The sequence below is a fragment of the Aristolochia californica genome, unplaced genomic scaffold (assembly GCF_029961685.1).
Source record: "Aristolochia californica isolate CCGP_79_NKW_82.1479 unplaced genomic scaffold, dmAriCali1.0.hap1 SCAF_15, whole genome shotgun sequence".
NCBI lineage: Eukaryota > Viridiplantae > Streptophyta > Magnoliopsida > Piperales > Aristolochiaceae > Aristolochia > Aristolochia californica.
Genome location: NW_027181826.1, coordinates 7493591 through 7511697, shown reverse-complemented (window position 1 = coordinate 7511697; position 18107 = coordinate 7493591).

The following is an 18107-nucleotide window of genomic DNA, read 5'->3' as shown; positions in this document are numbered from 1 at the left end:
ATTGGCCGGCTATGAAGTCCTCCATTACTACATATGTCTCCGATTGTCAGGTATGTCAAAGGAACAAATCAGATCATTTGAGTCCTGCAGGTCTTCTCCAGCCTCTTGCTCTCCCTACTCAGGTATGGGCAGATATTTCAATGGACTTCGTGGAGGGTCTTCCCCTCTCAGTCGGGAAGTCTGTTTTGTTTGTGGTGGTTGATCGATTCTCCAAGTATGGTCATTTTATTCCGATGGCTCACCCCTACACGGCAGCCCGCGTGGCTCAGACCTTCTTGGAGCATATTGTACGTTTACATGGCATTCCTGAATCTATTGTGAGTGACCGGGATGCGGTTTTCACGGGTACTTTCTGGAGGGAACTGTTTCGACTGAGTGGCACGCAATTGAAATTTTCCTCCGCATATCACCCTCAGACGGATGGCCAAACCGAGGTGGTTAATCGGACCATCGAGATGTATCTCCGGTGCTTAGTGGGAGATCGACCGAAACAATGGGTTCAATGGCTACCCTGGGCAGAATACTGTTATAACACTTCATTCCACTCGGCCTTGCAGTCCTCTCCTTTTCGGGTTCTTTATGGGAGGGACCCCCCGAGGCTTCTCTCTTATACCAGAGGCACCACCCGCGTGGATGCCATTGATGAGGCACTCATGGATCGAGATCAGGTGTTGAAGACGTTTACAGACCGGCTACAAAAGGCTCAGGTCCGGATGACTACAGCTTACAACAAGAGCCACCGGGATGTCTCATACGCGGTTGGGGACTATGTGTGGCTACGTCTTCGGCAGTACCGACAACACTCTCTCACTGGGCCAGCGCGCCATAAGCTATCCCCCAAGTACTTTGGGCCCTTTGCCATTATTCGACGCGTCGGGCAGGTGGCGCATCAACTAAAATTGCCAGACACAGCGAAGCTACATGATGTGTTTCATGTCTCACTACTGAAACCTCACAAGGGGCCAGCCCCTTCTTCTCCACCGTTCCTTCCTCCAGTGGAAAATGGCCACGTCATTCTGACACCCTACGCGGTGTTACGGGCGCGTGTGACGAATGAAAAGTGGGATATCCTCGTGCAGTGGACCGCTACAGACCCCGTGGCAGCGACATGGGAGCAGTTAGAGACCTTCAAACAGGTCTATCCAGCTTACGAGCTTGAGGACAAGCTCTTTCTCCAAGGGGAGGCAGATGTTATGGACTCAATAGCACACCGAGTCACTCAGAGGAGGAGACAATGACTCACCAAGTCACCTAATTTTACTTTTATTACTTATGTTGCTTTTAATTTCGAATTTGATTGATTATGTAATAAGACTTGAAGGTAGGGGTATAGTTTGGATTTATAAACCTAACCCTAACCTATCTTGGCGTGAATGACCCTATTTAAAGGATAAGGAATGAGAAATAAGGTAAGTTCGGATTTAGAGTAAAATAGAGTAATTAGGTTCTTGCTTGGTTCCCTATCCTAGGGTTCTTGGCTTGAACTATCCTTGGTGGTTTGCTGCATCCATTGGGGAGTCTTTGAGGAGATATTGGAAGGAAAAGGAGGAGCAATCAGCCTTCTCTTCCTTGCTGCAATAGTCATCCATCTCTTCCACGAACCAGCAGTGAGGGAAGAAGGATTGGCGTGAGCCTTAGCATCAAGAAAGGGATTTTCGAGTTGCTGAATTGAAGGAGGTCTTCAAGAGGTATTTTTATCTATCTTTTTCTAGTTTAGAAGAGCTAGAGATTGCCCTCTTTACATTCAGCATTGGTAGTTGCATGAATTCAGAAACCCTACTCATTGACGTGAGGTATAAAGTGGGGTTTCATAATTGGATCCATAAAACAGTCTCTTGATTGAATTGGTGCATCTATAATTGAGAAAAAGAAACTCCTTTTCAATTATAACGTGTGAGGGAAGAAAAAGAGAGTTTCTTTTCACAAAAACGTGTTAAGAAACCCTCTAACAGTGCTGGATCCTTATTTGACTCGCCGAGTTACTAGATCTATGGCTAGCGACCATAACACACCTGCTATCAACTTGTCATCAACATATAGTAGTAGAATGATGGAGGAGTCATCAAGCTTCTAAACATAATAGCAATGATTTTCCTGGAACCTCAAGAAACCATTACCACTCATAAAGGTGTGAAACTTCTTGTGCCATTGTCTTGGAACCTATTTAAGACCATACAAGCTCTTTTTAAGTTTGCACACCATTTTCTCCTTTCCATGTGCTTTGAAACCCTATGGCTGCATCATGTAAATTTCTTCCTCCAAATCACCATGAAGAAAGTTGTCTTTACATCCAATTTCTCTAAGTGCAATTCTTCATTTGCCACTAGTTAAAGCATTGTCCTAATAGTAGTCAATTTCACCACTGGAGAAAAAAATTTAGTGTACAATGTATTCTTTTTGTTGAAAGCATTTTACAACCAATCTAGCCTTGTACCACTTGCTACCATCATGTTTGTCTTTTATTTGGTACACCCCTTAATTCTACAAGGCCTTCTTCCCTTTCAGTAACTCGATGAACTACCATGTCTAATTGAATAATAGTGGATCAATCTCATCAACTCACACGGCTTCCTCATAACTCTCTGGTTCACATTTATTAGTCAATAAAATATAATTCAGTGCAGGGGAGTACCTCTGTGGTGGTCTGCTAGTTCTAGTAGATCTCCTGAGTTTAGTCATAAGAATGTTTTGATTTACTTCTAGGGGTATGTTTTTCGGGTCTTCCTAATCAATATTCTCCATCTCAATAACTGTAAGATCTCTCAACTGAATCACTTTTGACTTCTTGGATTCATCACTTGTGCTCTCAGACTCTATTCATAACACGTCTTTATACAAGGCACGTTCATTGAAGATCACGTCCTTGCTCCAGATAACCTTACAACTTTGGTCATCCTAGAAGCAATAAAAAAACTCGATACCACCATAGCCAATAAAGAAACATATTTTAGATTTAGCATCAAGTTTACTTATAATAGTATAATAAATGTGAATATAAGAAATACAACCAAAATTTTTCAATAAAGAAAGATTTACCTCTTTGCCACTTCAGACCACTTCTGGTATTTTGCAATCCAATGGTGTTAAGGGACCTCTATTGATCAAATAGGTAGCAGTGCTAATAGCCTCAAACTAGAACATCTTTGGCAATCCTGCATGCAATCTCATGCTCCTAGCACGCTCGTTCAAATTTTTATTCTTCTTTTCTGCCACTCCATTATGTTGAGGTTTTCCAGGAATGGTCTTCTTCATATTGATTCCATTATCAGCACAGTACCGCTTGAAATCATCATCTATGTATTCTCCTCCATTATCTGACTGCAAGCACTTTACCTTCAAATTTGTCTCATTCTCAACCGTTGTTCTCCCCCTGCTACTGCAGTAATCTACTATAAAAAGAAATTACACACACTTACAGGTGTTTTCTCTAACCGCTCTCGGACTACAACTCCAACTCCTTCTCGGTGATGATCAATGATAAAACCCTAAGAGCGCCCCACCCCCCAATTATAAAGAGAATATTAGGACAACCACTTTACAAGAGTGAAATTCCAAAAATGCCGTTAATGAAATAGCGATTAATATATCTGCGTACCGTCTCAATGTAGGGTGTTGATTAGGCTCTACAACTTAACATCCTCATCTTGTGTGCTTTAGGATCTAACGATGAAGCGGGTGATTCGTAGAGGTCGTGAACTAGGGGGCTTTACTACTTGGAGTTGCCTCAAAAATGCAAACTCAACCAAGCAAACCGAGGCATGATTTTGGCACAATCGGTTGGGACACCCCCTCAACCCCATCTTTTCAACATCTCTTTCCAGTATTTAAAAATTTGTCAGTTTTAAATTGTGAAGTGTGTCAACTAAGCAAACACTAGAGGACTATATACTCTCCTCAGACTGAACTTAAAGGTCTTGCTCCTTTTTCCTTGATCCATTCTGATGTATGGGGACCCTTAAGTGTTTCGAACATTTCCAGAGTTTACTTTATCACCTTTATTGATGATTTTACTCGCGTCGCATGGATATTCCTTTTTAAAGAGATATCTAAATTTTTTTCCATTTTTAAGTCCTTTCATGTTATGGTAGCCACTCAATTTGGCAAGAAAATAAAATTACTTTGCTCTGATAATTCCAAAGAGTATCTCTCTAGTGACCTTGACTCCTTTTGTCAAGAAAATGGCATTATCCATCAGACATCTTGTGTTTATACCCCCTCAACATAAATGTGTAGCAGAACGGAAGAACCGACATCTCCTACAGGTAGCCTATGACTTACTATACTAAATGAAATACCATACTTCTACTAGCCAATGCCATACTTACTATCTGCTTTCTTATTAATAGGCTACCCTCGTCTGTCCTCGGTCATAAATTCCCATACTCTTTATTATTTCCAAATGATGAACCATTCTCACTTCCATTAAGAGTCTTCGATTTCACATGTTTTGTTCATGTTACTTCACCCCAGAGAATTAAACTTGACCCAAAATCTATCAAGTGTATCTTCTTCGGATTCTCTACTCTCACACACAAAAGGGTTATGTTTATTATAATCCTTGTCTCCAAAGGTTACTTGATTCTAGGGATGTGACCTTCTTTGAAGACACTTCATACTACTTTGCCAAAAATGCTCTTCCGATTTTCTCATTTGTACAAGCCTCTCATCGACCGGTTGTGCCCCGTATTGCGGACACTCTTCAATCCCCTGAAGCATTGGCCGATACCACACCAATGGATTTTACGGATCCCACCAAGGTAAGTCCATCTCCACCTACTCTTGTTCCATTTGGACCAAAATATGATACTCGGCCTACAGCCTATTAATTTGTGGAGTCTAATTAACATCTTATGCAAAGTCTTCATGCAGATATATTGACTGTTTTTTCATTAAGGATAGTTTGGGGATTTCACACTTGTATTTCGGTTGCCCTAGTTTTCTCTTTATATTTTGGGGCACCACTATTAGGGTTATCATCGAGGATCATCAATTTCTGAAGAGAGACTTTAGAGAAAAACACTTGAGTGTGTGCGATTTCTCTTGTAAACTACTTCATCATCATAGTGAATTATTGCAGCGGTGGCAGATAGGACGTAGTAGCACCTTGAGGTGAACCTGTATAAATCTTGTGTTTTTCATGCTTGATTATTTCTTATTCTATGATTATTATTGCTCTTATTAGTGTTGAATTAGGGTGTCTAATTCCAAACATATGGGAAAAATACAGTGGAGATAGAAGCAAGAAATTGACAACATGGAGAAGACAACCAATGGTGAGAAACAAAAATTTATATAGGAAGAGAAGTGGAGGTCCTAGTTTAAGTCTTAGGCTTCGTTCTTAGAGCTAAGGACCTATTGATTTTTAGGACTCAATGAATTTAGCTCATGGATAAAAAGGGAGAGAAACCCATGGGGAGAAAACTGGAGGAAGACGGGTTATGGACTTGATTCCTAACCATCCCCCTGATGAAAAAGTGAAATACTTCATTGACATCAATAACTTGTTGTAATCAGAGTACATGAACCTCTATTTATAATAAAGGAAGGTAGTAGAGTCCAATTAAAATAAAACTACCATTGTCCCAATTACACCCAAACTTTAACACTTAAAGGTAAGTCCAAACATTATTAAACAACTCAATATAGATAAAAGACAAACATAACTCAAAACTAAAACTCTTCTTTGACGTGACCATAAGATAAGATACTTTTGTGAGTCCTTGATCTTCCAACTGATGTGATAAGGATGACAGCTCATGGTAATCATTGTAGGTCCTACTTCTTATGGGCTTGGGCCCATCTTGTGGGCCTTCCTTGGTCATGTGACCCATCTTATAATAATTTTAATAATGTGGGCCTTCCTTGGTCGTGTGGGCTTGAGTTTATCTTCCAACACTCCCTCTCAAGGTGGGGGTGAGAGAACAACATGAACTCCTAGCTTTCTGCAGATGATGTATAGAATATTTTTGTCTAAAATGGTACATCTTCTAATATGCCTTCATCTTCCAATATTTTCCCTCATGTTGATGTGCCCTTCTATGAGGCTCTACTGGCATAATATATGTGAGAGTTAAAATCACTTCAAGTCGTATAACATTGCTCTTTAATCCAGTCAATTAACTCATGTTGGATGTTCGACACATATCTTCTATAGGTAGTAGGTCTATACGTTGTTCAGAAGTGTAATAAAAAAAATTCCTCCATCACCGTGTCCCTCCACAGGACAATGACTCTCAAGTAGTAGGAGTAATAAAAGCCATTACAGGGTGGTAGTGGGTTTATTTATAATGGTGTCCCAATCCGGACATTGACTCTCATGGTTTCCCAATCGTGATTTTTTTTAGAGTTAAATTTATCATGGTGTCCCAAGCCGGGCACCGACTCTCATGGTGTCCCAACCGTTATATTTTTGAGAGTCAAATAAATTATGGTATGAGAAAAGGTACTGAGGCCACCTTTTCTTCTATAATAATGTCTCATCCAAAGAAACATAATAGCAGTAGCTGTAATGTAACACAACCATCTTCCAATATATATAACTCGAACTAAAATAATAAACTTTGTAGGAGGACCCATGAAATAATCCGATATAAAAATTTCTTCATAGATGCACAAGCTTCATCTTTTGTGCTCCCCCTTTCTTGAATATTTTGGTCACATAAACTTATCCACAACATAAGGAATAAAATACCTATTTCTTGTACTTCTTTTACTTCTCCCCCGTAAGCTGGGAGGTAATGGTAGTGAACCCAGCTTGAACCAAATATCATAGATGTAGAAATAAGCCCAAATAATAGAGATGTATAAGTATTCCCTCAAACCAAGGAGAAGTGAGATATTTTCCAGATATATCAACTCAAAAAGTGACACAAAAACAATCAGCTTAAATTCTGATTTTTCAATGTAATAGGATACCAGCATGACCTTTGATTCTTCCAATTCAAATATATCTTTAAATATAGATCAGATTGATAGACTTAAATACCTTTCATCCAAGTATAACTTAACTTCATAAAATATAATTATTAGAAGATAAATAATCTGATATATTTCGGTCTCTGTCATCTGGCCGAACTAAGTACTGTTTCTCCTATTTTTTTCAGAATGACCATTGACTCTTCCTAGATCAATATCTCCTTATAAAAAATATCATACCGATAATTTGTTGAATAGGTAAGAAAATAGACTTACATATATTTATTTTGATATATAATTTTCCTTATAAAGTCTCTTTCTTGATAGCGTAAAATACTTCGAAAGTTGAGGTTTTCTGCTGCCGCTCGAACCTCTTTTCAATCTGACCTTTGCTACTTCAAATATCGATTTCTGTTTGTAGATAACTCAGATAAAAAATTTGTTGAATAGGAAAAATAATAGACTTACAGATATTTCTTTTCATATACATTTCTCCATATAAATTCTAGTTCTTGATAGAAAAAAGTACCTCGGAATCTGATGATTGTTGCTGCAGCTCGAACCTTTTTGCAATCTGACCTTCGCTTATTCAAATATCGATATCTCTCTGTAGAGAACTCCGATTGGAATAAATCATTTTTCTTTGGAAAGTAGACTCAAACATCTTTCCGTCAATATATAATTTGCAATATGAAAACTACGTATCGAGGTAAAACACGTAAAGAAAACTACAGGTATAGGGACTAAAAATAATAACTATGAACCTAGACTTAGGGTGTAGGGTTTAGAGAAAAGGATAACATTACCTCCGTGAGTTGACCAAGTCAACTCACAGAACCTACAGTGATACCATGTTAAATTTATGAAAAAGTGAAATATTTCATTGACATTAATAACTTGTTGTAATCAGAGTACATGAACCTCTATTTATAATAGATGAAGGTAGTAGAGTCCAATTACAATAAAACTACCCTTGTCCCAATTACACCCAAACTCTAACACTTAAAGATAAGTCCTAACATCATTAAACAACTCAATATAGATAAAAGACAAATGGAACTCAAACTAAAACTCTTCTTTGACGTGACCATAAGATAAGATATTTTTGTGAGTCCTTCTTGATCTTCCAACTAATGTGATAAGGATGCCAGCTCATGGTAATCATTGTGGGTCCTACTTCTTATGGGTTTGGGCCTACTTTGTGGGCCTTCCTTGGTCGTGTGGGCTTGAACTTATCTTCCAACAAGCTCTATTTATATATTTATGAAACTATTATATTACTATTGGAAGATATGCCCAAGCCCACACGACCAAGGAAGGCCCACATATCTAAGAGTATTATAAGATGGGTCACACAACCAAGGAAGGCCCACAAGATGGGCCCAAACACATAAGAAGTAGGACCCACAATGATTACCATGAGTTGGCATCCTTATCACATCAGTTGGATGAACAAGAAGGACTCAACAAGGCATCTTTATCTTATGGTCACGTCCTGGAAGAGTTCTAGTTTGATTTATGTTTGTCTTTTATCTATATTGAGTCATTTAATTATGCTAGGACTTATCTTTAAGTTTTAGAGTTTGGGTGTAATTGGGACAAATGTAGTTTTATTGTAATTAGACTCTACTACCTTGTTTTATTATAAATAGAAGATCATGTACACTGATTACAATAAGTTAAAGAAGTCAATGAAGTTTATATCTTTTCCATAAATTCAACAATTACAATAATACCCTTGAACTTAGGGTTTAGGGTTTTAACCCTAGAACTTTAACTTAATTACATCAATGTCATCTCTATGAGATGACCCTTTATTTACCATCCTGCCATCATTGTATGTGGGCCTATGGGCCTTTCTTTGATCTGTGGGCCTTGAGCCCGTCTTCTATATCTCTTGGTTGCATGGATCCTCATTAGTATTATGGGTTTGGGCTCATCTTCTAATACACTTGGATATGTGGGCCTTCCTTGGTCGAGTGGGTTTGGGCCCTATTTTCCAACACTCCCCTTCAAGCTGGGGTTGAGAGAACAGCATGAACTCCTAGCTTGCTGCAAATGATGTATAAAATGGCATATCTTCCAATATGCCTTCATCTTCCAACACTCCCCCTCACGCTGGTGCTCTCATTCATGAGGGCCAGGAGGTATAATATCAGTGAGAGTAAATCACTCCTAGATTCTAAGACATTGCTCCATACACCAGTTTTAGCTCATGCTGGATGTAGGACAGACTTCGTCTTTTATAGGTAGTGTGATTATTGGCATTGCTTTGAAGTGTCCACCTTCCACCACCGTGTCCCTCCACAGGACAACGACTCTCAAGTGGTAGAATAATATATGATATTAATGGTGGGAATTAACATAAATGTAATAATAAGTTCCTCCATCATGGACTCCCAACATATTTTTGATATTTTTGATGGGGTATTAAGTTCCTCCGTCATAGATTCCTAACCATATATAATTTTGATATTTTTTACGGGGTATTAAGTTCCCCCGTCATGGACTCCCAACCACAAATATTTTTGATATTTTTTATGGTGTATTAAGTTCCTCCGTCATGGACTCCCAACCAAAAATATTTTTTATATTTTTTACGGGGACAAATAAATAATGGTATGAGGCTACCTCTTCTTCAATAATAATGTCTAATCAAAAGAGACACAATAATAACAGCTGAAATGGGTTTGGGCCCATTCAACACGAACCAAAATAATCCTTGTAAAATAACCCATGAAATAATCCAATGCACATATCTGTACCAAATAATATGCTGACCAAGGAATCATCTGTCAATTCTTCAAAAATAATAATCTAGCTAGAAAAAAAATTTATCTAGTCATGCTGAAATATGTATAAACTTTGGCACGTATATCGAGGCAAAAAATAAATGGCCTGAGTCAGGTTGACCCAGACCGAGTTCACCCGGGCTGAGTTGACTCGTATGAGGTTGTCTGGGTTGACTCGGTCTGGCTGGCGCAGGAGCAGGCGCTGAATTAACTCGGCGGTTTCCGGGTTGAGGCTGGCGCTCGACCCGGATTTAATGTTCCCTAAGTTAGGAAACATTAATTCTTGCTTCTTCTTCCCCGACGCCTAAGACTGTCGGCGGAAACAGGCCAGAAAAAACTCGGCCAGGATAATATTCACCATGGTAATGCAATGGATTTGGTTTCCTAACTTAGGAAACAAAAAAATTAATTTGGCAACTGCTTTCTTCTTCCCCGAACAGCAGAGTGTCTGGTTCGCCGTCCAGAAACAGCAACACGGCGGGATCAATTTAGCCAGCGCCTTCGTCCTCCGTTAGCCAGCAAAGAGATGTTGAATACGGAAACGGGAACTTTCCAAACAAGAAATTTCCGAATTCTTTTGTTCACCAGCAAAGCGGCAGACACTTCTGGAAACAACAGCGAGCTTTCCGAACAGGCTGGAATAGTCGTCGACAGCAGAGCAAAAATTTCTACGCTGGTAATCAGAGAAAGCTGAGATAATCGGGAGGTTTCCAGTAGTCGTATCAGCGAGCAGTATTCTAATACAGAGACCTTCCGAAGAAAACTTTCACTCGGGATATCCCAACGTTTGGGATGGAAATGCAGCAGCAACCGATGAGTCTTTGTTTATGCGGCAGAGAAAATAATCTAGTGAAGAATAGATTTTCAATCGCAGACTGTTGTCGTCATGATAGGATGATAATGGCAACGACAATAAGAGGAAAGCAGACAGCAAGACAACAACTAGACAAGTAGAATATACTCTGCTATTCACCGCCTCCATCACCGGTGCTTGAATCGTAGTTGTTGTGGACGTCGTGGCACCTCTCTGCTTCTGCTTCTCTGGTACCAAGCATTCTACTTTCTCCTTTTCTGAGCTGGTTACTCTGGTTTAGACGAATTGACGAGAGTGGTGGAAAAAGCATGTGGAGGTGGACTGGATGGGGACGGAGACGACGGATGAAAAATAACGATAAGCAAGGATACTAAACTCGAGAGTCCAAGGCAATATGATTTAATCAAAATATGAAAGGAAAAAAATAATGCACGAGACTAAGAAATAAAAGAAGAGAAAAAAAATATTTTCTAACCCTACGTGGAGGAGAATGAAACTTGAAAAACCATAGTTGGAGTCTTGAAAATCAAAGCTCTGATACTATGTTGTTTTTTAGGACTCCATGAATTTTGTTCTTGGAAAAAAATGGAGAGAAACCCATTGGGAGAAAACTAGAGGAAGAAAAGTTATGGACTTGATTCCTGACTATCCCACTAAAGCTTTATTTATAGATTTATAAAATTACTATATTACATACCCCTAAACTTAGGGTTTAGGGTCTTAACCTTGGAACTCTAACTTATTACATCATTGTCATCTATATGAGATGACCCTTTATTTAACATCCTGCCATCATTGTATGTGGGCCTATGGGCTTTCTCTTTGATATGTGGGCCTTCAGCCCATTTTCTATATCTTTTGGTTGCATGGATCTTCATTGGTCTTATGGGCTTGGACCCATCTTCTAATACATTTGGATATGTGGGCCTTCCTTGGTCGAGTGGGCTTGTGCCCTATTTTCCAATAGGTCCTAGTATCAAATTTTGGGCCAAAGATGACAAGTGAATAAGGCAAAGATGACAGGTGAAGAAGGCCTTACCTCAGAGGGATTAGGCCTTACCTCAGAGGGATTGAAAAAGATTTGCATCAAGTAGCACAATAGGTCTTGGAGTTCTGTGAACCGATGAGAGTCCTAGAGGAGCATTGTGGAATAATAAAAGGGTGTGTCCTAAAAAAAAGTAACATCCCTAGAGATACTTACCTTTTGAAGAGAGGGATTCTGGCAGACATAACCTTTTTGGGTATGAGAGTAACACAAGAAGATACACTTAATAGATTTAGGATCAAGCTTACTCTTCTGGGGTGTTGAATTTAGGACCCCTTTTTCAATGTTCCAAGCAAGGGAAGAGAGAAATAAAAAAAGGAGAAAAGGGGAAGAAGGCTCGCAGGTAGAGAGAATAAGAGAAGAGGAACAAGGTGTGCGCCAAACAAAGAGAGAGAGATTTACTCAAGAGAAAATTGTTGAACTTGATTAATTCTGAATTACAACACCTCTATTTATAGTAGAGGAAGTGATAGGTTCCTTATACAATTAACCATTACATCTCCTAATTACATTCCAACTCTAACTCTCTAAGAAAAGTCTATCTTGAAAGGATAACACAATCTAATAGAGTTCTAATATAAGTTGAACTATAACTCTTCTTCAATAACGTGGAAAAAAAAGGGAGGAGGTGAGCTTGTGGCCTTATCCTTGTGGATCCCACATGATCTTCCAGCTCGTAGTATCTTTGTGGGTCCCACTTGATCTTTAAGTCTTCTAACTCATTTCAGCTTGTGCTTCTTATCTTCTTAGCTCGTGCTAACTCGGATGAGGACTCTTTTTGGCATCTCTTCCTCATGGTGGGTCCCACCAGCTTGTGCACCATGGTGGGTCCCACATTGTAACATGGGGGGACGTGACATGATCAAATCATGTGCATCCAAACACTTTCAAGGGATGACAGACAAGCAGTGGGGAGGGGGGTCTACATTAGGAAATAATAATGAATAAGGGGATTTATGTTTAAGCACTGAGGAAGGAAACCAATTAATAAGAAAGTAGCCAATAAGTACGACATGAGACAAGTAAAAATAAGGCACATTTATAGAATAGAGTAGGCCACGAGCTACCTCTAGGAGACATCTATTTTTTTCTTTCAGCTACACCATTTAGTTGAGGGGTGTAGGTATAAGATGTTTGATGGATAATGCCCTGATCTTGACAAAAATGATTGAAATTCACTAGAAAGGTACTCTTTGGCATTATCGGAATGAAAATCTTGGATGTTTTTACCAAACTGAGTTCTTACATGGCATGAAAGGACTTAAAATGGAGAAAATTTCAGATCTGTCTTTGAATAAAAACAACCATGTGACTCAAGTAAAATCATCCACAAGTGTGAAAAATACTTAACTTTTTGTTGAATTTATGATCCCATGATTACAACCTCGAGCAAAGTAAGAGAGGGAGAGGAGAAGAAAAGAAGAACAGAACGGAAGAGAAGATAGAAAGGGAGACAAAGAGCCTTTAGGCTAAGAGAGGGCTTGGACAAATTAAGAGAAGGGGAGAGAGCTTCAATTCTCTACCCAAAGCCAAAGGCCTCTATTTATAATTTTTTAGAGGATATTACAATATCCATAATGCCCTTAGGGCTACAAGATTGACATAAGAAAAGACATAAGTAGACATGTTCTTGCTTGACAAATTACATCCTTGTGCCATCTTTATGAGAAGTCGTCTTATTTACCATGATTCCACCCTCTTAGACATGTGGACCTTCTCCTTGGATGTGTGGACCTTCCTTGGTCGTGTGGGCTTGAGCCCATTTTCGAACTTGGCTTAGGTCAATTTTCCATCTCAATTTTTAATCCAGTAATTAAGGAGGCTAGTAGTAACAACTTCACAATAGCTCAATTATCAATTGGCATAATATATTTATGAAGAACCAAACCAATCAAAGAGCCCAAGTAATTGAAAACTTGAACCAACATGGCTCAAGGAAGAATCCGACCCCAAACTTCCAATTTCAACTTGAACTCAATTATTGACTAGTCAATTAATCATGCACTTAATTAAGAAAACTCTTCACTGGCTAAAAATCATATATTTCTTAATCAAAAGGATGATAATAAAATTATCTAGCAAATCATTATCTTGAGAAGATCTTTTACTAAATCAGCCACTTCCAAATATAAATAAGGAAACTTTCCCTTGTATTATGGCACCACTTACCAAAAAATCAATCTTTTCTTGCTTTAATACTCAAGGATTTCAAATTAGATTCTTGTAATCTTTCTAAATCATCAACAAAATCTCACAAAATTCGGGGCTAGCCAAAGAGGTTTATAATTCAGAATAGAAACACTTCTTCTCTTTGAAAAATAAATCAAGGAAAGTTTCTGAAAATAAGATGATCTTCTAAAGATTCTTTCCAGATATTGTTAGTTAGAAAAAATAAACTTTATAAGGGTAGATTATGAGATACTTTCCTAATATTTTTTTATCAATAACAACAACTCACAAAAATAAAGCAAAAAAATTGGCTTAAATTCTGATCTTCGCATGCAATAGGATACCAACATGACCTTTGAATATTCCAATGCGAATATCTCCTTAAATATAGATCAGATTGATATGGATTTTTATCTTTATGAAACTAGAATTAAACACCTCACATCAAATTATATCGTTTCTTCACAAAATATAGTTCTTGTGAGATAAATAATCTGATGGATTTTAGACTCTGTAATCTGGAGGAATTGGATACTCTTTCGCCTTTGGCCAGTATAATCATTGACTCTTCCAAGATAGATATCTCCATATAAAAAACTTAGATTGAGAATTGGTTGAATATTTAAGAAAATAGACTTATGTATCTTTCTTTTGATATATAATTCTCCATATAAAGTCTTGTTCTTGATGGCGTCAAATGGTTTAAAAGTTGAACCTTTCTACTACTGCACAAAATTTTTTTGCTCCTTGACCTTTGCTACTTCAGATGTAGATTTATCCTTGTAGAAAAATTTGATCTCAAAGATTCTTTTTAGTTGGAAACTAGACTCTTGTATTACAGTTGCCCTAATTTTCACTTTATAATTGAGGGGCACCGCTATAAGGGTTTTGATGATCTTAATCCAAAGAGCATCTCCAGTTGCAGCCTGAGAGGTTAGAAAGAAACGCCTTTAAGTGTGCGATTTCTCTTGTAAACTATTTCATCTTCATAATGGATTATTGCCGTGGTGGAAGACAAGACATAGTCTCACCTTGAGTCGAACCTATATAAATCTTGTTGTATGTTTTTTGGGCTTGCTTTTCCTTTCTTCCACGATTATTATTATTGTTCTTGTTAGTTTGGAATTAAGGTGTTTAATTCCTAACACTTCTTCCTCCTTTTCTTCTCCTTTTCCATCTCAGATCTTTCCCTGGTCTGATACCATGTGAAGTTAGGTCCAAGGACCATCCCAAAATGACTAGACAACTTAGGAAGCCTCTTTCCCAACTAATAAACTCAAGATCTTTGTACTTACTAATCCATGTGGGACTATTCTTTAACATGGTATGTGAAGTTGAGTCTAAGGCCCATCCCAAAATAACTTCCAAACTTAGGAAGTCTCTTTCCCAACTAATAATTTCAAAATCTTTGTACTCACTAATCCATGTGGGACTATTCCTTAACACTCTCTCTCTCACGTGTAGGCTCTCTTTCATGGCTCTACATGTGGATATTTTGGGTGGAAGCCCACATATGAGTACCTGCTCTAATACCATGTTGAATTTAGGATCCCATGATTAAAACCTTGAGCAAAGTAAGAGAGGGAGAGGAGAAGAAAAGAAGAAGATATGAGAAGAGAGAAAGGGAGAGAGAGAGCCTTTAGACTAATAGAGGGCTTGGACAAATTAAGAGAAGGGGAGAGAGCTTGAATGCTCTACCCCAAGCCAAAGGCATCTATTTATAGTTTTTTAGAGGATATTACAATATCCATAAAGCCCTTAGGGCTACAAGCTTTACATAAGAAAAGACATAAGTAGACATGTTCCTGCTTGACTAATGACATCCTTGTGCAATCTTTATGAGAAGACTTCTTATTTACCATGATGTTACCTCTCTTGGATATGTGGGCCTTCTCCTTGGTCATGTGGGCTTGAGCGCATCTTCCAACACTAGTGAAATATTTGAGACACTCAATGATCTCCATACATCATACTGAATTCAAGAAAAAAGAGCAATATCTTTAATTTCATATCGAGGAGAGTATGTAGTTCTCTGGTGCTTGCTCAACTAATGTACTTCACAGTTTAAACCAGATAATTTTTTTAAAAGGGAAATAATTGTTGAAGTGATGCTGCTAACGGATGTTCGAACCAGTTGTGCCTTAATCTTGCCTTTGTCTGTGAAGTGGAAACTATAGTCACCGAAGGCAAGTCCAAGTAATAATGGCCTCCATGTTCAGGGCCTCCTCCAATCACTTGCTTTGATGTTAGCTCCTAAAATACACAAGAGGAAGTTGAGAAGGTGATGGAGCAATTGAAGCATTTGGTGAGTTGGCTAACAGATAATAAGTTTAAAGGAAACTGGGAGAACAAATAAGACATCAGTAAGTAGAAGCAAAGGTGTAACAAAGGAGGATCCCTTCCCAAGGACTTTGTTTTGGGATACATCAGCTATGGTAGGGAGACATGGAATGTAATAGACTTTTGTTACCTGTCATATGCTCGAAGGCTCCTAAGCCAATGATCCAAGATGAAGAGGAGGAAGTGGCAGAGAGCATACCTGAAGCGGTAGTGGCAACATCAGTGGAAGAAGATGCAATAGAAAATACCATCATAGTCTTCATTCTTTGCAAGAATTCATAATCTCCATTGGTTATAGTTTGCTTGCTTTAGTGTGACCCAGGTTTGTCTTCATTTTTATCAGTATGAACCCCAAGCCTGGTTAGTAGTAGCCAAATCTGGTTTTCCATGTAGCTTCCAACAGGTTTCCACTAAATGATTTTGTCCTCCACAATGAGTGCAAACCCTATTATCAGACCTCGAAGGACCAGAGCTAGTCCTACCACCTCTTGCTCGGCCTCCTTTGTAATTTCTACCATGCCCTTTGGTGGTAGAGGGTGCACCCCTATTACCAGAGTACATGGTAGAGGACAATCCAGTGTGAGTGGTGGAGGAATGGTCTAGTCTCCGGAGTAAGGTGGCACTGATATTATCAAAGGATGGAAGTGTCAAGGATCAGGGAAGTTGAGTCTTGGCCACTTCAAGGTATGGTTTGATTTTATAAAAGAATAGTAACTACTAAGGCTCCTCGCTACCTTTCTTGTACTGGTATATTAGTGGTGTATGGCTGAGCAATTTTCTATTCCTAAATTGTTGATTTTCACGATTCCATAGGTAATGAGATTAAGCAAAGGAGAGATGGAAGAAGGGAGAAGAAGAATAGAGAATAGAGTATGATACACATCCAAGAGAGGAAAGAGAGAAGAATATGTGAGGCAAAAAGCAGGAAATTAGGGTCTTGGACTTAGCCAAACCCTCCCCCATACGATATATTGATAGGTATCAAAATTACCAATATTACAAGTATACCCTTCACCCTAATAAGAGTGAAGAAGAGATAGAAAACATAAAGTAATTAAAGCAATGCCACCCTAATTACACGATACATTCCAACATAAATCAGCCCTTGAAATCATGCCACGAACTCATGTAGGTTGTCCCCTTGTTTGGTATTGTTGAATTTAGGATCCCATGAATAATACCTCGAGCAAGGGGAGAAAGAAATTAAAAAATGGAAAAAGAGAAGAGATCTTAGATAGAGAGAGAAGAGAACGAAAATAAAAGCAAAGTAGAGAGAGAACACTTCACACGAGAGAGAAAAAAAAAGAAACTTTCTTGATGAATTCTGAGTTACAATCACCTCTATTTATAGTTGAGGAGGTGATAGAGTCTATGTACAAGTAATTTTAGGACTCCTAATTACATTCCAACTAGAAGTCTCCAAGATAAGCCTATCAAGATAAGATTAATTATCTATCTAAGAGACTAATTTAACTCAACTACAAACACCTTCTTTTAAGGACGTGAATCAAGCTAGAAAGCCATCTCTCTGTCTTATCTTGTGGGTCCCACATGATCTTCCAGCTCATGTAGATAGAGATACCAGCTCATGGTATCTTTGTGGGTCCCACTTGATCTTCAAATCGTCTATTTAATTCTAACACATGTTCCTTATCTCTTGGACAATGAGGAAGCCATTCTTAAGCTGCGGAGTACCAAGCATTATGAGCATAGGGAGAGACACTGCCCTAAGGAAGGACCTACTTGTCTTGTCCCTCTGCTGAAGGACACAAGCGGCCCATCTCTTGGCCTGACAGCAAGATCAAGATTTGGTACCACAATGTTTCGCACACCAAGCTTGCAGTGGTAAAAGGACACCAGTATTGGGTGAAAGTTACTAGTGAGTACCTTATGTTCCCTGGTGGTGGAACCCAGTTTAAGCATGGTGCTCTGCATTATGTTGATTTCGTTCAAGAGACACTTCCTGGCATTGCATGGGGGAAATGAAGTCGTGTTGTATTGGACATTGGTTGTGGGGTTGCCAGCTTTCGAG